The 22,652-nt window shown below is 51.4% G+C and overlaps 1 protein-coding gene across 10 annotated transcripts in view; it reads left to right on the top strand.

Annotated features, from left to right (window-relative positions):
* Positions 1-22,652, top strand: part of Frmd4a (FERM domain containing 4A) — a 521,224-nt gene that overhangs the window by 279,022 nt on the left and 219,550 nt on the right. The window lies entirely within an intron of this gene.

Genomic DNA, 22,652 nt, shown 5'->3' with positions numbered 1-22,652 from the left:
AAGTGGCCGTGTGTGATTCCCTAGGGGACTGTACGTCTAAATGACTAGGACCGTGTGGGCTCCCAGCCCCACCTGGAGCAGGGTCTAGACTTTCGCTGAAGGGAAGTCCCCGAAGCCACACCCAAGGGCCCTGCTGCCTATGTAGCCTGGTGGGGCCCTGGGACCCTGACCCTCTTCTTCATCAGGGGACAAGGTTTCTAGAGATGAGATTTTCCAGAAGTCTTGTGCTTGACGGGCGGGTACCTGTAGCTGTACTCTAAATAGCAACTGTGTCTCTAGGGATGATATATAAATCTTCCCAGTTGACAGCCACATGGAAATTTTACATAGTATTTCCAGTGACAAGCTGTGAATCTGAAAGAATTCTAGAAAAGAAGAAAATCTCTGCCGGGAGATTCAAGCAGCAACAGGGTTGGTTGGTGTGTCCATCTGAAGCTTTCCTGAAACCTTGGCTTAGAGCCCCATGTGCCCCGTGTGGAGTTTGGGGTGATTACGTGGCCGTCTTTCGGTGCAGTTGTGCTCCCAGTGATTTGAGGGCTCCCACTTTCACTTTACCTCCTTGTTCGTTTTCTGTCAGTCTCATCAATTTGCAAAGTAAGCGGCAAACCATGGCCCAGAGTGGCCGGCTTCCTCTGGACTTCATTACACCTGGAGGTGCCGCCCAGTAGCGTGAACAGCCTGGCCTTGGCCATGAGGGGGACTCTTGGGCCAAGCACTCCTGGTACTTGACCTTGGTCAGTCTCCAGCCACGCCGGCTGGGTGGCCCAAGGGGTCAAATAGAAACCCTCATGGCTCTGATGGCTGCCAGGAAGTATTCCCACAGGTGGCCAGAAGGCAGCAGCCAGAACAGCCAAGGTGGCAGGTCTATGCTAGTGAGCCAAGTCGGGAGGCCGGGTTATCAGCAGGTCCAAGAGCAGGCGGCAGGGGGTGAGCTGAATGTGTTCATGACCACTTACCGAGTCCCGGCAGCTCCTACCTTCTCCCTGCCCTGGAGGTTTGCTGGTCATCGAGGCTGTTTAGAAAGGACACTTACAATAATCTTCACTTGCTCATAACGCCAAGGGGAAGGGGCAAGAAAAATAATGTGTCCAGCTGTGGTGCAAGCTTATAATCCCAGCACTCTAGGAGGCTGAAGCAGGAGGATCTCAAATTCAAGCTCAGCCTGGGAAACGTAGTGACTCAGAAAGACTGCATCTCCAAATGTAGCAAAGAAATAAATAAATAACTCAGTGCTGGGGAATACACCTCAGGGCGAAGGCCCAGGTTCAGTCCCCAGCACCACAAAAACAAACAACCCACAAATAGTTGCATTTCAACAAACTGAGGCTTTGACAGAAGTGCTGAGAATAACGAACTCAGCTCAAGGAAAACTGTCCAAAAAGAATTTAACTCTCTCCGGGCTTTTGCTTTTAGTTACAGAAAGGGGATGATGGCCTCCCAGCCGGGGGCATAATGCAAGTGTGTTAAAACACTGAAGAGTGCACTAGTACAGCATGGTGCTGTGGGGAACCCTGCATTCTTACTGCTAGCAGCTTGAATGTGTGTTTTCACTAGGGACACTGTGACGCACGGCCACGTCTATGTTTCGTTCTGGCACATTCCGTGGTTCAGGCTCTCCACTGGCTAAAGTGAAGGCTTCGGTCTCCAGGCAGTTTCCCATTCACCCTGAGAGCTATGCACACTGCCCAGACCTGACTCCCGAGCCGTCTAACTGCCCCTGGCCTGGTCGCTGGGGTGCTGACCGCTCTCTGGGGTGCACAGGAGCATGCAGCGAGGAGCCTTCCTGCACTGGGGGAGCGGGAGAAGCTTCAAGCCCAGACCTGCGGCGGCAGAACAGGGAGCCAGCAGGCGGGCACTTTTAATGCACCTGGTTTGATAGGTCGCACTGTATGAAGTACTGAATTATCCATCCAACTATCACACCAAGCCCCATAAATAGGTATAATTAAAATCATAATTAATAAAAATAAACACACACATATGACGGCATGAGCTCCCGCCTTCAGTTTCGCGAGGGAGAACGTCGGGCGATCTACATTGAAAATGTGGCTCAGATATCCGCAGGGATCACTGACTGAGATCTCTGATTAACAGTGTTTGACTCTCGACTTTCTGACTTCACAGTAGTTCAGAAGCGACACATACTCGCTTTGAACATTGGATTCTGATCCGTGCTGGACTAGCACTAGCACTACGTATCACTTTTCTCTCCTAAAGGGGGGGGCGGCAGCACACCCAGCCCCCAGCAGCGGAAACCACTAATGCTCAGCACTGCGTGAGCGGAGCTGGCCTGGGGGCAGGTGCTGCCAGCGCCTTTGCAGCTGGTGATGGAACGTGGCCCGCTCAGCCACGGAGCATCCGTAGCGGACAGGGCCTTACAGGGCACCTAGAAAGGCGGGTCATGAACAGTGACTGGCAGGAGCCCGTGAGGCGCTGACAGTTGAGAAGGACGTCTTTCAGAGTCACAGCCTGTTACTGCTGTGCAGATTCTAGGGTTACGGTGGGATCTGGGAAGACTTCCGAAGTCGTTTCTCTTGGGTGTCACCTGTTGTGGAACAGCCCGCCGCTTAGTTAGAATAGAGGGGGGTGCCCTCGAGACGCAGGAATGGGGGAGGATCCAGCGGTGCTGTTCCCCGAGGAGGAAGAAGTCACGTGGTGCTTTACAGTTCTGGCGCTGGGTCTCCTCCACTCTGGTGGGAAATAGCGCCCACCTTCCGTGCGGGGCTACGACCCTTAAGCTCTACGTGCAGTTCCACCAGTGTGATGATTGGAAGATTTCCCCACATGCTGGATTCCGGCTCGTGGTCTTTCTAAGCTTACCTCTCTTCTGCTCACCACAAGGCTGCATGCCCGGCACTGTGAGATGCGACCCCCTCACAGTAAGATGGCTCGCCACACAGGGGACGGGACGAGCCAGGTGAGGCTCCCAGGACTGGCCTGTCCCTGTCCCCGCCAAACGTGTCCCCACTCGACTTCCCAGAATGCCACGGACGTTCCACTGCCCTCATCAAGAGGCCACATAGCACCAAGGGGAGTCACAGTGGAAAGGGAAACTAGTCCTATCTGATGACCGTGGAAATATCTCACTTTTGCAGAAATGACCACATGAACACATGGCTAGGAACCACCCAGAGACTTGAAAGAGACACCATGACATGAGGATCCCTGGAGTTTAAGCTCCTGACGAAGCTACTCCTGGGCCCCCTACCACGAGCCTGGCCCCACCTTACTCCTCGCTGTGCAGTTCAAACTGTAAGAAAAAATAAATACGTAGGATGAATGATCTGAATTATTGACCCGCCATAAATTGCTTCTGGCCTCAAAGACGTGGAACACATGTATATGTACGGCATATGTAAGTCTGTTTTAGATTATTTTTAAGTTGGATGCCGTTCCCTTTTTTTAAAGTTCTTTTTGGAAGTTTTTTCTCCATTTATGGAAACTGGCCCCCTCATAAGAGCTGTAAACTTTGTTTCTGTTTTATTTCCCAGTGCCTGCTGACAAGGCCCCCAAGAGGCAGCAGGCCAGGGGTTCTCCCCTCTGCCTGGTTTCAGGACACAGGCCCCCTTGGGGACCACGGGCACACGCTCTTCTTCTGAGCTGCGGGGTTTTATCCTCACTCTGGCTCATCCCGCACGCGGCTGCTACAAGGACCAGTGGCCATGGGACCACCGCAGCGTTGGGAATTTGGAGAGCCCACCGCTACCTTAACCACACAGCAGTCTTCCCCAGCGCGCTAACACGGCCCCGTGCAGACCTCAGAGCCAGGCCTGCCACCGAGGACCGATGGACACATTTCCCACCAATAAGCAAGGTCTCACCAGCCGGGTCGGTTTGGAGTCCCAGAGCCATCTGCGTGTTTACTTCTGAGCAGAAGTTTGCTTCTGAGACTGAGAGGGTCTCGAAGTCTCAGGTGGTTGGCAAATACAACCTTGCAGACCCTCCGCAGGAGTGGTTAGGGTGATGGCGCCATCTCTCTAGGATGAGACGGGGGTCTCTGGCCTCACCCGCCTCTTCTGGAAGAGCTGGTACAACTGATCTGGTCCAGTACAGGAGGTCACGATTGAAGCCAACGTTTCCACGTGTGGAGAGCTGGCCTTTGATTCTCAATTTGCTATTTCTGCTGCTCCCTTTCATCATTCCGTCACAGCAATGTATGTTTTCAAAAGGCAGGGTCCTCTGTATTATTTAATGCCTACATGTGGCTTGGACCTTGCCTGTTCTCGGGTGATCTGTAAGGAGAAACAGCAAGTTTATTAGATTTCTTTGGCAAGTCTGCACATTTTTAATATTTTCAGCCACCTTTTAAGGCTCTTGGTGCCTATTGTAAAGGACAGCCTGTTTGCATTTGCGCCAGTGCGTTTGAATTTCATGCATCCTATCTTTCGCAACAGTATCTTCTTAGGTTGACACAGAGTCACGATATTGCAGAAAGCAAATCTTTCGTTCTTGGGTTTTCAAATTGTTCCTCCTTGATGTGGGAAGGAAACAATGTAATAGTTTTTACTTCTTACTTTTACATACAATATTTTTGAACCTGACTAGGGAATGTTTTCATCCTCCTTCAAAGGGATTTTCTTTGGCACCGAGCTTGCCTGTCTGAAATCAGCCTGGCCCGCCCCTCCCCAGTTAGATAATCTATTCCCAAAGCAGCTTTGGCTTGCCATCAACACCTGGCTCCCTGGGCATCGGGAAGGTGTCTGAAGGTCTAGGGCGGCGGCTCACTGCTGTGATGCTCTGCTCAGAAAAGGGGTGGCCATGTTTCGTGTGGATGGGATCTCTGCGTGGGGCTGAGGCCACTGCTCTGCTGTGGCCTTGGAAATGATTTGACCGACTAGGGATGTGGTGCCCTCAAAATGTCCTGCTCACGGATCTTTTCAAAACCCACCGTTTCAGAGACAGGGCTCACCCATGCCAGAAACCGGCTATGCACATTTTTGAAGAATTTATAGAATCTTCTCAAATGTGTTCTATTTTTTGATTCTCAATACTTCAGGAGGCGAGCACTGCAGTCTTCATTGGTAAATAAGGATTTCATGCAGTGGCTCAGGGAGCTGGCAGCCCTGTCCTCTGGGGATCCCAGCAGCTGCCCTGGAGATGTGTCAGCTATGGAAGCGACCATTTGTTCAGAACAGTCATTTCAGTGACTCACTTGGAAGGAAAGGGCCAGCAGCATGCAAAGTGAAGCATCCTAAGTTCTATTTCCAACTTTCACATTTAACCCAGGTATGGCATTTTCGGCTTTCTCTGCCCCAGCTTTCCCATTAATTAAATGCACCTTCATTCATTCATCTGATACATAATCAATGGATACTTCTGTGTGCCAGGCAGCGTACTTGGTTCTAGAGATAGGATGGTGAACAAAAACAAGTACAACAGGGCCGGGGATTTAGCTCAGTGGTTTCGCCACCTGCTGCACAAGCGCAAGGACCCGAGTTCGATCCCCAGTACCAAAAAAGAAACAAGTACAATTGCATTTTCTCAGGGAGGCTTCATTCAGTGGAGATTTGATCATCACTAGTCACTCGACATTGTAAATATCATAATTGTGCAAACTGAAGGTGAAACTACAGGTCGATACTTTAAAGATAAGGAGACTCCTGGCCTAAGAGGCAACACAGGGGTGTTACTTTTTCTGAGAGGCCAAGGAAGGCTTCCTGAGGAAGCAGCACTGAGCAGGGAGCTTGGCAGAGGAGATAGGAGGCGAGAGGTCAGGGATAACATTATGGATCCACCCAGAGCTGTGCAGCAGATGGCAAAAGGCGCTGAGCTTGTTAGGCCCTAACATCATGTGTCCTCACTCAATAAGTGTCAGACGTTTAAATCGCTCACCAGGATGTGGACCTGCTACCTGACCACTGGACCTGGGAAAGCCAGTGGCCTATTTTGGCAGACACCCCACCCAGCCTCCCAGGGAAATTTCCTTTCTCTGGGGGATGAGCTCATCGCCATGCCAGATGGGTTTCCAGTGACTGATTATTGTGCAATCTGATTATTTTCATGTCATGCTAATTCCCTCTGAAAGATGGACACAGGATATAGGATCTATCTCCTTATCATCTCTAAAAGCTAGGGGACCGTCCCCAGTTAGGCCACGTACCCTGCAGACTGAGAGAACGCACACCACTTAAAACCGTGGCAATTCTGGCACCATGGTCCACTAATAGTAGCCTATTATTGTGCACATTAATCAGTTGTATCATAGGGTACATCAACTAAAGTGACTTCAGACTCTATAACAGACTTGGAACTCAGCGACTTAACACAATGGACATTTTGTACTGATTCGAAGTTGAACACGCTCTGGTTGGCAGACAGCTTATGGTGGCACTCAGTGCCGTGCTGTGACTCCTGCAGATGCCCATGTCCTCTTCACTCAGCTCCAAAGGAGGACAGAGAACACAGGAGCCTCAGTGAAAGACTCTTACGGGTCAGGCCTCGAAGGCTTCATCCCTCCTATGCCCATCTCATAGGCCAGAACTCTGACTCAGGGCTGCACCTGACTGCCAAGTCCAGATGGGTAAGCGGCCATCCACTTACCCAGAGCCATGTACCTGGGCCAAGGCAGTGTCCTACAGAGGCAGTGAAGTAGTCAGAGTGACCCCCTTTTCTCTGCAGGGGAGACAGCCCAGGATACCCAGGGACATCTGAAACCTCAGAGAATACTGAACCCTATATATGCTAGGGTTTTTCTTATCCATGCAAACCTATGATAAATTTTAATTTGTAAATTAGACACAGCAAGAGATTAACAAGTAACAATAAAATACAACAATCCTAATAAATGTTATGTGAATGTAGTCTCTCTCTCAACAGATAGTACGTGAGACCTCTTCTCTGGCGTATCTAAATTGCCAGCATCTCCCTTGCACTTCAGGACATTATTAAGGAAGCTAGGGCTGCTTGAACACAAGTACAGGCACACACCAACAGTGACTTGTGGGCAGGCAGGGTGTGCAGCATGGACACGCTGGGCAGAAAGATTGTTCATATGGAATGGTGGGAGGTTTTGTCATGCTGCCTAGAACAGCGTACAACTTAAAACTGATTAATTGCTTATTTCCAGTATCTTCCATTTAATATTTTTGGACCATGGTTGACTGCAGGTAACTTAAACCCAAGAGAAGCAAAACTACAAATAAAGGTAGCCTAATGTAAGTCCCAACTCCTAGGTGATAATTCGAAGACAGATTACCTGTGGAGTCCAAATCTTCTCATCTGTAAAATGGAAATGCTAACACCGCTGATTGTGTTATCCTTAGGACTGAATGAGGTGTTTACATAAAGTACTTAGACCAAGACTGATAAATGATATGTGCTTATCCATGGTAAGCCATTATTATCAATTTATTCATTTGCTACAAAGCAAAAGCAAATTAGGGCCGGGGATGTAGCTCAGTGGCTCCGCGCCTGCCTGGCAAGTGCAAGGTCCTGAGTTTGATCCCAGTACGGAAAAAAAAGTAAAAGCAAATTGAAAGATGGTTCCTTCACATTATCTCATCTAAGAAGTAAGCGAGGATATAAAACAACATTCTTTAATTCCAAAACCAAACAAACCTCAGTCCCCAAAATCAGTACGGATTATCATCGTAGCTATGGTGATCTGCCTTTAACTTTCCAGAGGAAATTTAGGGGAGATTTTGATCAACAATTACACCAGGAAATAGGCCCAGCCAAAGCTTCTAGCAGGGATTTCGTCGTCTCGGGAGCAGGTCATTCCCCAGAGGATGACGGTCACAAGTTGACCGTTCCTAGAAGCCCAGAGCGCTCTGCACTCTGCCCCCCCCCCCCGGACTGGGCCAAACCTTCTGTGCTTCCTCCTCCTCCTTGGCACAGACGGGAGCGCAGGCCAGCCGGGCACGTCCCAGGCAGGGAGCGCTTGCTAACACTCAGCCCTGGGGCACACTGTGGCGACACCGTGTCCAGAGCGCTGCTCCAGGAGCAGCGTGGAGGTGCCAGCGCTCGCTGTGTGCCGGGCAGGAATCGAGGGCGTGTGGAAGTCAGCATGGCCCTCCTTCCAGCTTCTTCGTTGTGTTTAGTTCACCCGCCATGCTCACAAAGGCTGGGATAAGCCCTTGAATAGTTAGCTCAGCTGTTGTGACATAACCTGGTCATTGCCTGAAATGAACTTCTTGAAGTTCTCAGGGATATTCAGCCTCTCAAGCAGTGATTTCAAATCTTCAAAAATAAAATGAAACACAGCTGTTGAACACGGATCGGCACTGTCTGATTCCCGCTGATGGGGAGGAGACTTTGACTGGGAAGGGGCTTCCACATCCGGAAGTGCGCACTGCTCAGAGCCCCACCAGTGCTGTCCAACAAAACATGCGCACTCAAGCCACTTCTGAGAATGAGCTGCCTAGAGTGCTGGGTGCTGTGTGATCTCAGACCAGTGTAATCGCTCCCTTCCATCAAGGCTGCTGGTACAGACCAACGGTGTGTAGTTCTGACCACGCATTTTACCTGCATGCGAATTCTCCCAGTGATCCAGTGCCCACGCTACTCTGATTGAGGACTCCATTTCCCCGGGAAGGAAGCAGAGGTTGGTCACATGGCCAAGGGCGTCCAGCATACTGGAGCCTGGTCTTGCTGGCTGGCTCTGGTCACTGTAGCCAGCACAGGCCATGCTGATCATCTGTCATCGGGAGGGCTTCCTTTCTCCCACAGCCACTGGAGGAAAGACTGCCTCAGTCCTGGGAGCGTCTGGCTCCTGCACTGGTGTGCTGAGGAGTCCTTAAGGGTGGATGGACACTGGGTTTTGCCCTCTGCCTTTGTCTACCGCTGCAGGTTCTTCCTGCAGTGTGGTCTGAAGGAAGGAAACAGAGCTTTTCCAGCCGTCAGTCCGTGAGTCTCGCAGGCGCCGCTTTGGCCAAGGTTAGAGATTCTTGGTATCAGAAGGTGACACTCACTGTGTACTTGATACACGTGGCCTGCACGCGTCCATGCAATCCTCAAGGGCATGGAGGGGGGAGAGACCTTACCGTCCAGTTTTGTACTCGAGGAGACGGAGCCCCTGAGAACTTTGAATCACAGGGCCTGGACCACACAGCGAAGCAGCAAAACAGGATTGAAAGCCAGTCCATTTGACTCCCGAGGTCACGTCCGAGGCCTGAGGTCATTTGGAAGGGTGGGTGTGAGAAATCGCCCTTCCATGGGCCCTCACGCCATCTCCTCCAGCCTCCAACTCTCCTGGCTGACCTGTATTTCCACGGCCACACTCATTATAGCTTCAAGCATCCCCGCCTTGCTGCTTTCTTGTTTCAGTCAACCACAGGAGTTTCTTGATTGGGCCAGCGGTGGTGTGCTGGCTGCGGATAGGATACCAGAGCTCTGTGGCTGAATCTGTGTTAGCTATGTGGGTGCTGTCTGTTCACTTTGCTTCGGTTCCCTCCGCTGCAAAACAAGGATAATAACTTCGAATTTTTATAGTAATGAGTGAGACATTGTGCACACTGCTCTTCGCACTGTGCTGATAGACAATACAGTCCATAAGAGGCAGCGCGGCTGTGACTAACATTGTCAATTTGTACTCAGTCCACCAATGTTGATTGAATTACAGCCCAGCCTGTGTCCTAATCCTGAGAGAGCAATGCAAAAGATCGCTAGGTTGTTTGCTACAGCTTTCAATATAGCTGGGTAAATTAATCAGCTAAGTAGGAAAAAATAACTCGTAACACATAGCAGTAGCTCACAGGCCAAGGGAAAAGTGTGGACAGTAAGGACGGGTGGGTTTCAGAGGAAGAAGCAGCCAGCACTGAGAGCGAGTTTCCGAGAGGAAGTTGGAGAATAGACAAGATGGAGGGCAGGGTGGGTTTCCGAACAGCAAAACGGTGCAGGCCAAGGGAAAGTGTGGAAAACCGGGGCTGTGTTCCCAGTCACAGTACAGCATCAGCTTCTGAGGCAGACTGGGGAAGAGCAGGAGTAGGAGAAGTGGTGGGGAGCCGAAAGCACAGGGGCACCCAAAGGAAGGGATGGCCGCGGCTCGAAGGTGCTGGGGCGCAGTGTGCCCGGCCGAGAATGAACACTGCAGGCCAGAAAGGAGGCTGAGACTCCCGAAGGGGTGTGTCTGAGCGTTGAACCATCAGTTTTGAGACAGGCGTCACACTACCTTCCCGCGCCCCTCTGTGGGGAAGAGGCCTGGCCCTGGCTCACTCTCACCGTGGTGGCCCTGTGGTCAGCGTCCTACCTCCTTTCAGGACTTCCTGAGCTGGTGACAGGACCAGAAGGTCCAGAGGTACCAGGTGGGGGTGTCGGGCTGGCAGGAGAGTCAGACCTGAATGGGGAGCTCACCGTGAATCTCGGTTTTTGGAAATCGCTTGTGCTTTCTGCCCCTCCCGGGCCTTTGTGAAGGGCCAACAGTTGAGAGTTGCTAGCGTGTCTTACTTACTTTTCTGTCATTGAGACAAAATATCCAGCACCCAAAGTTAAAGGGGAAGGTTTACTTGGCTCACAGTTCGTAGAGGTTCAGTCCATAATCAGCTGGCTCCAAGGCGGGGTGGCAGAGCAGGCATCGCAGAGGAGAGCAGTTCATGGGGCACAGGGGGTAGCAAGGCAACAAGGGATCTTACGAGTGTGCTCTTGTTTCCCTACCTGACCTCCCACCATTCCACAAAATCCTAACTCTGCTGGAAAACTCAATTCCTTTGCATCTTAAAATTCACTGCTAATCTTCTAGTTAGTAGACACGTGACCCAGGAAATGCACTCCAGACAGGCACCGTTGTTCTCTGTCATGGCACGCTGGAGATGAGCTTCGGTGACGCTGCTGTCAGACTGGTACAGGCCTAATGCCAGCTCCTCCACCTGTCCCTGCCACTACTTAGCTGTCTTTAGCTTCAGTTGTGTCTTCTGTAAAATGGGTCAACATCGATCTCATAGAGGCTGGTTTGGAGGAGGAGCAAGCCCACATACAGGGCTCAGCACTTTGTATCGCACACCAAGGTGCCTAGTAAATGGCACTTGTCCCTTTTCTTTTTTTGGTGCCAGGGATCGAACACAGGACCCTCCGCTAGCTCGGCCGGCTGTGGCACCACTGAGCTAAATCCCCGGCCCCACTTGTTTCATTATTCATCCTTGATTCGTCACTGAAACGGGAGGGAATTTAGCGCCCCTAGGAAGGGCCTTCACTGCAGCTTTAGGGATGAATTTGAAAAGCTTAAAATAAAAACCCGTGGATATTTTTCACATGCATTACAAATTTCAAATCAAGAATGGGAGACCAGAGAACTGTTCTTTGTGCACACTGCTTCATGCATAACACTGATGCCCTCCCTGCCAGGGGTGCCTGTGCCCAGCTCCACCCCTCCCGCTGTGTGGGAAGGCTGGTGTCGCCGCATGTGGGACAGTTTCTCTGCATGGCCTGTGACGCGCTAGAAATTCCAGAACAAAGTAGACCCCGTGGGGCACTGGCTCCATGTTGGCAAATACACCTTCCATCAGGCACCACCTCTGCTATTGCAATGTGCTTTTGATTACAGGGGGAGCTGCAGGCCCAGAGTTGAGTTAGCCCCTAGGCCTGTGCAGAAGGCCTACGGGTCAATATCGCAGCTCATGCAGAGTGGAGCTGGCCTGGACCAGCGGGAACCTCATGTACCCACTGTGCGGTCGGCCTCTGCGGCCCCCAGTCCCACCTGCATTCCTACTTCAGTAACTTGGGCTGGGAGAAGGACGGATCACCCATCAAAGGGCACTTACGAGAAGAATTATTAAAATCGGGGTGGAGGACTACCTCAATATGATGTATGCTTTGCAAAGATCTTGTGACATTTGAAAAATGAGGCCTGTCTGAAGAAAGAAAATTGTGTCCATGGCTAAAAAAACTGGAGCCAATGTCCTTTAGTAGAGGAAGATTCAAACTGCTTTTGAAGACAATGTGCTCATGATTTCCAGCCAACCTGCACTCCAGTGCATCACCGATTAAAGCGTAACAAGAGCCAGGTTGGTGCAAAGACCCAGACCCGAGCTCGAGCACAGCACTCCGAGAGGTGAGCTGCAGGGCTTCGGACTCAGCCTGTGGGTCTTCGATGGATTCTGGGTGCTGCCTTGGTGGAGCTCTGCGGGGACCCAAGTCCCAAAGCCCGGCAGCCAGCAGCAGGGAGCGGGGAGCCCACAGCGGGCTGGGAAGGCAGAGTGGGGCTGCTGGTGCTGGGCCAGTGCAGGCAGGGCTGCTGAGCACGGCAGGAAATGCTGTTCAGGAAGCGGGGGAAGCAGCACTCGCTGAGTGGAGAGCTGAAAACTGCTCATTGGGGTGGCTTCTGCCCTGCCGCCCTGCACGGGCCGCATCCCTCCCTCACACACATCCAGTTTCTCAAGGGCGCGTGTGCCTGTGCGGAGGAGCCCGGGAGACACAGGCCCCGCGGGCTGTAGACCACCACAGTCTGCTGGACCCTCTCAGCCCAGCCAGACATGGATTGGCACCTCCCTCCCTGTCTGCCCCCCGAGCTGGACACCAACCCTCCAAGCTTCCACGTCCTGGCTAGGGCGACATCAGTGGCCACCACTCCTTAAACTCTTTCGAACTCCCCCCCTGCCCTGCCACCTCTGTGTCCTCAGAGAGCCACGTGAGCTGTCAGCTGTCGCACCAGCAGCCTGTCCACTCTGCTCCAGTGTTTCTGCAACTGCTCACCTGTCGACGTCCCGGTGCTCAGCGCCTTGACCCTGCGCTCCACTGCTCCCTGCGTCTCCTCCTCTGCGCCTTCTCACTTCCCTTGCAGTCTCCTTGGCTCCTTGTAGCGCCAGAATGGCTAAGCCCAAAGCTAGTTTTCACTCTTACTCTCCTCTCTGGGCGTACTCCCTTTGAATCGAAGAATTTTTTGAGTACCATGATGTTCTTGTCCGTGACTCCCAAATATAAGGGAAGCTTATGTTCTGTTGGGCAAGAGAGACGATTAGTAAAGAAATAAGATATGGAAAAGGACTTCCTGACATGAGCATGTCTGAGCTGAAACCCAAATGGTGGAAGAGAACAAGCCAAGCAAACGTCTGGGGAAAAAAAGAAAAAGCTAGAAGGCAGCAGGAAGGCCAAGTGCAAAGGTCCCCAGGCAGAAACAAGTGTGGCCTGCTACAGGAAGAGGGGAGACTCGTGGCTGGGGAGGACAGAGCAGCAGGAGTGAGGTCAGCAGGGCAGGTCCTCCACACAGTGTTGCACGCTGCTCAGCCTGGCGAGGGCATTATCTAAGCTGCTGCAGACTCCTTGAATGAAAAGATCAGGCCCGCCTTGCTTTTCTATCTCCGAAAGCACAACACTGTTCCATTTCAGTGAAGGGAACAACGGAAGGCAGAAATGAAATCTGTGAGGATTCAGACCTTCTCAAATTAAAACCAATCTTTGAGTCATTGATCAAATGATGCCAAAAATAGCATCACTGGAAACATCAGTAAATGCTGCTCGAAACAGCTAAGGCCAGTGTCCCCTCCCTGTAAGCCTCCACCTGAGGGAGTTCAGCATCCCCTACAGCCGCTCATCTGGCTCAGGACTTCCGGGTGTGCACGTCTCTGGTCTCCTCGGCCAGCTGTGGGTGGAGGAGGATTCCTGACCCAGACTAAGGCCAGATCCAGTGGACCAGAGGACTTTCCAGGGAAAGAGCCCGGGCGGTGCGAACTCAGGGATGCTGCTAATTAAAGAAACACTGCTGACTCCTGATGACATGGAAAATGACTAGCATCTTATTTCATGTATTCCAAACAGGAAAATACACAGATGTGAAATCTCATGCCCACTGCTTCTGAAAAAGATGCTGAGAAATCTCAGCAGTTTAGGGAGCAGCTTGGAGTCAGAAAGCTCAGGATCATGTATCAGCTTGGGTGCGTTGACTGTGTGACACAATGTCACTCAGCCACTCTGGGCCTTGGGGTCTGTTAATCAGCCACGCATTGCCATAGCAAATACCTGAGATGGTCGGTTTGAAAGAGCAGAGGTTTACTTTGGCTCACAGGCTGGCCTTGGCTTTGGGCCTGTGACAAGGCAGCCCACTGTGGCAGGCGGGGGTGGTGGAGCAGCTTCAGTCATGTCATGGCCCAGGAGCAAAAGAGAGAGAGGAAGGGGCTGGACTCCCACAGTCCCCTTCCAGAGCTGCCCCCAGTGACCTCAAGCCTCCCACTAGGCTCCGCCTCTTAAAGGTTCTACCACCTTCCAGCGGTACCCAGCTGTGGAGGAGGCCTTTAGCACGAGCCTTTCAGGAACGCTGCAGATCACCCTATAGCAGGCTCATCATCAGTAACAGGAATGCATAACTACTGTCTACTAGGGTAGACGTGAAATTGCTTGTAAGTCATAAAGGATGTGGCAAAACAAGTTTGAAGCTTTTGAAAAATCTCGGCAGTGGTCTTATTTTAATTACAAAGGGTCCAGGGTTCCTTTTGATTCAGGCTGGCTAGACAGGCGCTCCTAGGACCCGCACTGTTTTCCCCACTGAGGTGGGGCAGGTACGCATTGGAGGCTCACCCTGGAGGCACGTCCTCATGACAGTGTGAACTAAGTGGCTAAGGGAGTAAGGGAAGCAGTGCTTCGAAAGTTAAGTTTTAGAAAGCAGGCAGGAAAATCCCAGCGACCCTGTCATGTGTACCACCACAGCGTGGCAGGGGCTCCTCTCACAGATTCCGCCACGCCAGGGATCTACAAGTCCTTTCTTGGGCACCAACAACAGATCTGGCTCTACTGAGTACATGGCTTTTTGAAAGCAGAGGTCTTTAAAAGTTGCCGCACAGTAATCAAAGACCACTTGATGGTATGTTTTGAATTAGTACTAAAAATGAGCACATCAGTTTCTGAGCTCTACCAAAGAGCCACACTTGGAGGAAGTTTGACATCGACCGCAAATGGTGAAATGACATTTCAATAATCAAGAAAATCATTCCCATTCCCACTTTAAAAATCCTTTTATTCAACCGGCCGTGCTGAATGCTTCTAACCCCAGGACTCTGGGAGGCTAAGGCAGGGGGATGACCAGTTCAATCAAGCCCAGCCTGGGCAACTTAGTGACTTAATGAGACCCTGGCTGAAAAACAAACAATAAAAGGCGGGGACACATATAGCCCGGTGCGAAAGGCCTGGCTTCGGTGCCTGTACTGAAAAGGAAATCCTCTCATTCAGTGTTTGTCCATGTGGTTGGTACCTTTGCTTCCTCTGCTGCCTTCTTCTCCCGCTCGGAAATTCCCTTTTAACTGCTCCGTCCTCTCCCCAGTTTCATCCTCAGTCTTCATCTTCAATCCTTTTTACTCCATTGAATAAGTCATCTGCCTGCCAAAATATAGACACCTGTAGTGGCTTCTGGTTGCTTATTTCAGGACCAAATGTTTTATCATCAAAATCCTTTTTATGTGGAATCATATACCAGACTCCCAAAATATAAAAGAGATTTGAAAATGATATTTTAACAGCATCAATGTACAACATGTGTTTATTAAAGGCCATTCAATGGAAACCATATTTGGTTGCACAATCACGAGAAAATTCTGGCCTGTTCTCATCCATTATTGCCTTATGTGAGTGGATGTACTAAGGCTAGTACAGTATTTCCCCTGACCACTGATGACACAGAGAATAATTAACCAAAAAGGAACTTGTGCAAATTCAAATGGATCCCAGTGATAGAAGAAAAGGACTTCGGATCAAGTTCAGCATCAAGACAGGTAGACCCGCTGCACAGGTCAAACACTGGTAGCCTCCACTGTGATATGGCGATAGTTAGCTTACCACCACTGCAACCAAATACCTGGGAAAAAGGAGGAAAGGTTTGGATTCATGGTTCCAGAGGTTCAGTCCATGGTGAGCTAGTTCCATGGCCTTAGGCCTGTGGCCAGGCGGAAGCATCATGGCAGAAGGGCATGGTAGAGAAAATGCGCTTACCTCATGGTGGCCAGGGAGCAGAGAAAGAGGAAAAGAGCCAGAAAGGAGGGGCCTCTCCAAGACCGTGTCCCCATGACCACGCCTGCCAAGTTTGCTTCATCTCCCAGTGATGCCACAAGCTACGATCCCTTCAGTGGACTAGCCTTCTGCAAGCTTCGGCAGCCTTTGGGAGATATTTTAGACCTAAACCCTAACATATAGGCCTTAACCATAACATATGGAGTGAAAATAGTAAACATGATATCTGCTATAATTTAAAAATACTGTGTGTGTTTCCTTAACGAGAACTGAAACCAGTCTTTCCAGAACCCCAGGCACCCCACGTAACCACAGTATTAGTGGTCTGATCATTCAAGGCCTTCCCAACTCCACCTTACCAAGAGGGAGGTAACATTAGACCTCAGGCCTCTGGGAGGACTCTGCCTCAGTTCCCTCTTCTGTTTAATTGGAGCCATGGACAGTTCACTGAAGATTAAGTGCTCAGGGCAATGCACACAGCTGCCTTTCTACTAACACACAATTAGTCTCCACTTGCATCAAATCCTCTCTTCATCGTTCCCTGAACCCCTGGCACTCTCTGGTCTCCGCTTTTCTTCCTCAAGTTTCCATACTAGGGCAAAAGCAACCCCTCCTTCCCACCTAGGCTTTAAGACACACTTTCTTTCCTTTCCTTTTCTTTTTGGTACCCGGGATCGAACTCAGGACCTTTCGCTTGCAAGGCAGGCGCGGAACCACTGAGCTGAATCCCTGGCCCCAAGACACACTTTGACTGAAGGCTTCAGTGGTGCCCTCCCACAGCCCACTTGTCTGTTCTCCTCTGAGGTCCGTGTGCATTCCTGGAGACTTTTATGCTTCCCCGCATCAGTTCTCCTCGTGTTTGTAGTTGTTTGTCTGGCTTCCTCCTCTCTGTGCCTCGGTTTCCACAAGGCAGGTCAGAGCTGCTGCTGTTGACTGCTACACCTTCAGGATAGAGCCAGGCAGAGGACAGACAGCCATAGACAGGTGGACGGATGGATGGACAGGTACGTAGGTAGACAGACAGACAGACGGATAGATGCTGACTGCCTGGACTTCTCACTCACTGGACACATACCCTACTTTGTCAGGTTTTTTTATATGGCCATTTTAAGTGCTCCATTCTGATGTTTAACTGATCAATCACTCCATTGATTAATAAGGAGAAGGCCAGGAAAAGAATAGAATTCAGAACAAGGTACAGTGGCACACATTTGAAATTCCAGCTACTTGGGAAGCTGAAACAGGAAGATCACAAGCCAACTTGAACAATTTAGCAAGATTCTGTCTCAAAAAAATTTTTTTTAATTTTTTTAAAGGCTAGGGATGTAGCTCAGCGATAGAGCACTTGCCTAGCATGCATGAGGCCCTAGGTTCAATCCCTAGTACTACCAAAAAGAAGAAGAAAAAAGAAGTTGGAGGGTGTGAAAGACTGGAATATATTCCCATGGTAAAATATCACTAAAATGTTAGTCAAGTACCACCAGAGCTTTCAGATTGACCTAAGGGAAGTGAAATATATTCAGGGAATAAATGACACTATGTAACTTGGGGAAAGTGAACCAGATGAATTCTGTAAACATGTGACAGCTACACAGGAACACTTACAGTCTTTTTTAGGGTAAGAAAAGACTCTCTGGTCCTCCCAGGGCCTCCGACATTCACTGACCTGCCGACAAGATGGCACCAGTGGCCATGGGATTCTGGGTAAGCACCACATCCAATTTCCTGGTTCTTGCTCAGGCTTCGCCCATCAGAAAGTCTCGTGTTCAGGCGAGGCCTGCCTACAGAAGCCCGGCTGAGCTCCTTCTTCTTGCTCCTGGGTTTCAGGTTTGTCACTGGCCTTCCAGGAATGCTGGGTCAGGGCACGGTTATAGCAAACAGGGCCCCTTTCTTTCTCCCGTGTGAACCTGACTGTTAGTTTTAGGGCCCACAGTTGCCCCATGCCAGGGCAATCCTCTTTCCTACCTCCTGAAGCACCTGATGGTGCCTCAGTTGCTCAGAGAGAGGAAAAGGCGAGTTCTTGGGGAGGTGTAGGTAATGCATGGACTCCGATTAGGGCCTTGTTTTCGGCCAGATGAGGGTAAGGCCAGGGCCTCTGACCCTGGCCTGGTCTGGCTTCCTCCTGGAAGTCTGCAGTAATGAGCAAGGAAGTGCTGGACCCCTTGCTGGGTTAGGTGGGCAAGGAGACGGCCTCTGCAGCCAGCCTCACAGTCCCTATGTGCTGGAAAGGGGAGGTGGCGATATTTCCAGGGGTGGCCCTGGCAGTAAGTGTACTCATGTGGGCTTCATTAAATGATGTGTCCTGCAGAATGTGGAAAGTCTCCCAGCCACGTACAGCACACACGGCTCACCAGGCAGAAGCTGGTTTGAATGTGAACCTGTACAGAGCCCAGCCTGCTGACAAGCAGACGGTGGTGCCCAGGGACACCTCAAGCTTTACGACTACATATTTAAACATTTATGAGACTTGAACTGTGTTCTATTAAAATGGTTTTTAAAAAAGGCAAGGAAAAAAATCAAAATCCCGGGCCTTCTAGTAAGGGTAATTAGCCCCAAATGTTTCATAAAGCGTCTGATAGCATTCTGGTTTTAAGCTCCTTTCCCAGGCCTGTTAGAGATAAAGAGAAGAAAGGAGTCTATTAAAAATTCATTATTAAAAAATCACATAGCCAAACAAGCATCTGGACCAGTGTTTAGGGGGAGGGTAACTGAGGCCTCATCCAAGGTGAGAGACTAAAGTGTTCTGCAGAGAAAATGCCTGCCATGTGGGCTTGGCTGCTTTCTTCACACCTGTGGAAGAAATTCCCCTTTTCCTCCATCCCCACTGGCCCTAGGCCTGGATCCGCCTGCGTGGCGTGGGCCATCCTGCTGCCTGGCCTGGGTCTGCCCTGTCCATCGTTCCCTCTGCTGGGGAGAGCCAGGAGAGTGGCCGAGCAGTAGCAGCAACGCCACATCCAGCCAGGGCAGCCCCTGCCGGGTCCTACGCATAGCTAAGGCTCAGCTGACTGCCCCCTCCCCACCGTGAGGCCACACATCTGGGCTCCCTGGCCCGGTCTTGTGTGCCGCTGCGTGCTCCAGCACACCCATCTTCCTCAGAAAGCATCTCCTGAGCTTCCTCACTCTACAGGAGGGGCGGCCCGAGCAACCAGTCAGCAACTGAGGCCGCAGGCGTCTGCAGAAACAGCTAGGACTGAAGGAGCAGAGGAGGCGTGGCTGTTGGGGCACTGAGTGAACCTCGACCTTTGGCCTGAGCTAATCTCCAATCTATCTATCATCTATTTATCAAGACAGAGTCTCTAAATGACCAAGCTTCCAAGGCTGGACTTGACCTTGCAATCCTCCTGTCTCAGCCCCCAGAGTGCTGGAATCACGAGTGAACACCACCCCAGCTCAGAGCACATTTCCATCTAATCCCAGGGAAACACCTGAGCCTATTTTTCCATTTTAGTTTGTTTAGTTTATTAACACATGTGCACAGTACACAATGTTCACAATCCCTGGGAGGACTTGGTAATGTGCACACCATCATCATTCCTTCCCCCATCCCATTTCCCTCCCTCCCTCCCTGCCTCCCCTCCCGCCATGCCTTGATCCCCTTCCTTTTCTTGGTGTGTGTTTATGGTGCATCACGGTCGCACTCCTTGTGTGGAGATGGCACACGATCTTAGCACATCCCAAGTCCTTTGCTCCTTCCTTAGCCCTTCAGCCCTTTCCCACCCTCCATCTCTGGACCTCCTTCCCCTTTGAGATGGATCTATCTTTCCACTTCTACTGTCTTTTATTTTGCTCTTTATTTTTACTGTGGGATTCTCATATGAGAGAAAATATGTGATGTTTAATCTTGTGTGTCTGGTTTATTTCACTTACCATTATGGTCTCAAGGGGCATCCATTTTCCTACAAATGGCTCAAGTTTATCTCTCTTTATGGCAGAGTAGTGCTCCATTGTGTGTAAATAGCACATTTTATCCATTCATCAGTTGATGGACATAGAGGACTGCTCCCAAGATTCAGCTATTGTAAATGGTGCTGCTATAAATATGAGCATGCATAGATCGCTGTAATACGATGTCTTTAACTCTTTGGGGAAGATACCTAGAAGGGTAATAGCAAGGTCATGTGGAATTTCTAGTTTTCGTTTTCTGAGGAATCTGCACACTGATTTCCATAGTTCCAGGTTTGTACTAGTTTAATTCCCACCAGTAATGGAGAAGGGTTCCCTTTTCCCACAACCTCACAAGCACTTGTTATTGTTGGATTTTGGGATGGTGGCCGTTCTTTCTGGTCTGAGATGGAATCTCAGTGTTGTTTTAATTGGCATTTCTCTAATGGCCAGTTGTGTTGGGCATCTCTTCGTGTATTCATTGGCCGTCTTCACTTCTCTCTGACTCTGTGGTGAAGGGCGTGGCCTCTGTCTCATAAACACAGGCAGACAGCTGTGTTGGTTCTGATGTCACCTGCCTGGTGGGGTCCTGGTGGATGGTCTCACCCTGTCCAGCTGTTGGCTCTCTTTTCTGGAGGGGAAAGGATGCTTGAGCGCTCTTACTGGTGAGCCCATGACCCAAGGCTTTTCCTTCACACTGTGCCCTCTCCCTGGAGCAGGGCCACTCTGTCCCAGGCCTCCCTGAGCGGGACTTTAGCAGCTCTTAATCCCAGCGGTCCAGCCTGCATGCCCACCACAGCCATGTGTGTTTGCAGTACTAGGGTTTGAACCTGGAGCCTTCACACCAAGCTACATCCCAGTCATTTTTTAAATTTTGAGACAGGGTCTCCCCAAGTCACTCAGTTCCCCTGTCTGGGCTCCAACTTGCAGTCCTCCTGTTTCAGCCTACCAGAGTGCCAGAGTTACAGGCATGCACTGTCCCCAACTCCATAGCAGGTGTTTTTAAAGGCAACATTGATATTTGGCTCCTGTATTATCTAAAAAGAATGAAAATCACTCACCTTATACACACTCGAGAACACCTCTGATTTGGGTTTTTCATCGAATCAACTGTTTTGATGAGAAGTTTCCTCTGGAGTTGGTGCCCTTCCTGGACGCTTTGCCATGCTGAGGAATCACAACACATGGAAGTATGCAGTGTGAAAATTCACCCTGCAGCTCCCAGCAACTTCATACAGTTTATAATGAGCGAAATTCCCGGCCTGCATGTGAGTGGAGATGTGACACTGCCGCTGCCCACCTTGGGTTTTCCACATTTTGTTTCTTCCAAGGAAGACAAAAACAGAAGCTATTTCTTTTTAAACCTTTTCTTTACCATCTGGAAGAAGTCTTTCTGGCTGGGCACAGAATTCAGGCTCTGTCTTGATGGGTATAAAATCTGCCCTTTCTGGGCATCCTGGGCACGAGTGCCAAGGCTCGAGTCTGCTTAGTCTGGGAAACTGTCAGCCTTGGCCTCCCCCTGCAGGGCCAAGGGGGGCCCGCAGTCTCGGGTGTCTGGGGAGGTTGCTCAGGCGGCTCCTTGCTCCCCGCGGGGTGCCCTGCCTGTGTGGAGATGGCCATAGCAGAGGGGCTGTCAGCGCCTCAGGGAGCCTTGGCGCTTTCATTTGCAGGGAGTCAGAACCTTTCTGGGCCATTTACCGCAGTGCTGAGCGGTCCTCAGGGTGAGGAACCAGGAAGGACAGGGCTCCTTCCTCACAGGCTGTCCTGAGGCCCGGGTACCACCCGGAGCACGGTCTCGAGCTCGCCTGGTGCCTGCCGGCTGCGCCCCAAGGGAGAGAGCAGGACTCGTCATCGCGGGAGACCCCAGGGGCTCCTGCCACGGTCCTTGGGCCATCGAGTTGGTACCTGACGAGACGGGGGTTCCGGGCCAGGAAACGTTGAGCCTGCTGTGCAGGACAGAGCCTCACCCCAGCCCGGGCACTTCCTGCTAAGCAGCTGCCAGACCCCACTGCAGCTCTGCCAGCAGCACCTCCAGGCGCCCATGAGCCTGTGCGGCATTCCCGCTTCTGCTCTCCTCCTGCCTGTTTCGTTTGGCGCGGCTGCTCTCTGTCCTTAGCATGCTGTCTTTACTTATCCTTCATTGGCTACACTTACTTTGTGTGGTACTAAGTCAGACTGGCGGTCAGGTCCTCGTGAGCCCGTAGGCTCCTCCCACCCAGAGTCCTGACTCGGGCTGCAGCGGCACCGCGGAGCTGAGAGCCAGCGCCGCCGGGTTGCGCACCAGCCGTGTCACCGCTGGCATGCGGAAGCTGTCTGGCCACACTGGTGCAGGTGGGCACGGAGACACGACACGCGTTCCGAGCTGGGCCTGTGGACAAGGCCCAGAGTCAGGGTGCTTGAAGGGCCAGGTCGATGCGCCCCACTGTGACCCTGCTGTCCCCCAAGGTAGCATTCTGCACCTCCCTGTCTCAGCCTCCCGTCCTGGTCAAGGCTGAGTTGCCCTCCATTCCGCAGTGCTCTCAGGACCCCAGGCAGGAGAGTCAGCGGGTGTGAAGGGCGGGATGGAGTCGCTCGGCTCCAGAGTTTCAGCTCACAGGCTGAGAGAGAAGCATCTCAGGGGAGATTCCAGGTTCAGCACACGGGTGTGCGTTTCCCGAGGGCAACTGTGCAGTGGAGCCCCTCAGGGAGGGGAGGGAGACCCCAGCGGCTTGCAGCCCCCACAGCACTTGGCGTGATCTGAGGGGCCAGCGAGGGGAGCCCAGCAGACGCTGGATGGTGGCCATGGCCTTAGCTTCAGCGGACGCTGACCCCCAGGAAGCAGGAGCAGGCCGCAGACTTGGATCCACCGCGCACACGGGCTGTTGTGATGTCCCTGCCGCACCCGGGGCCAGCCGCTCTCGGTGGGC

This window comes from Heterocephalus glaber, unplaced genomic scaffold, assembly GCF_053883595.1.
Source record: "Heterocephalus glaber isolate CG9 unplaced genomic scaffold, H.glaber_assembly_v1.0 deba00000738, whole genome shotgun sequence".
NCBI lineage: Eukaryota > Metazoa > Chordata > Mammalia > Rodentia > Bathyergidae > Heterocephalus > Heterocephalus glaber.
This window is presented reverse-complemented; position numbering and strand designations above follow the sequence as displayed.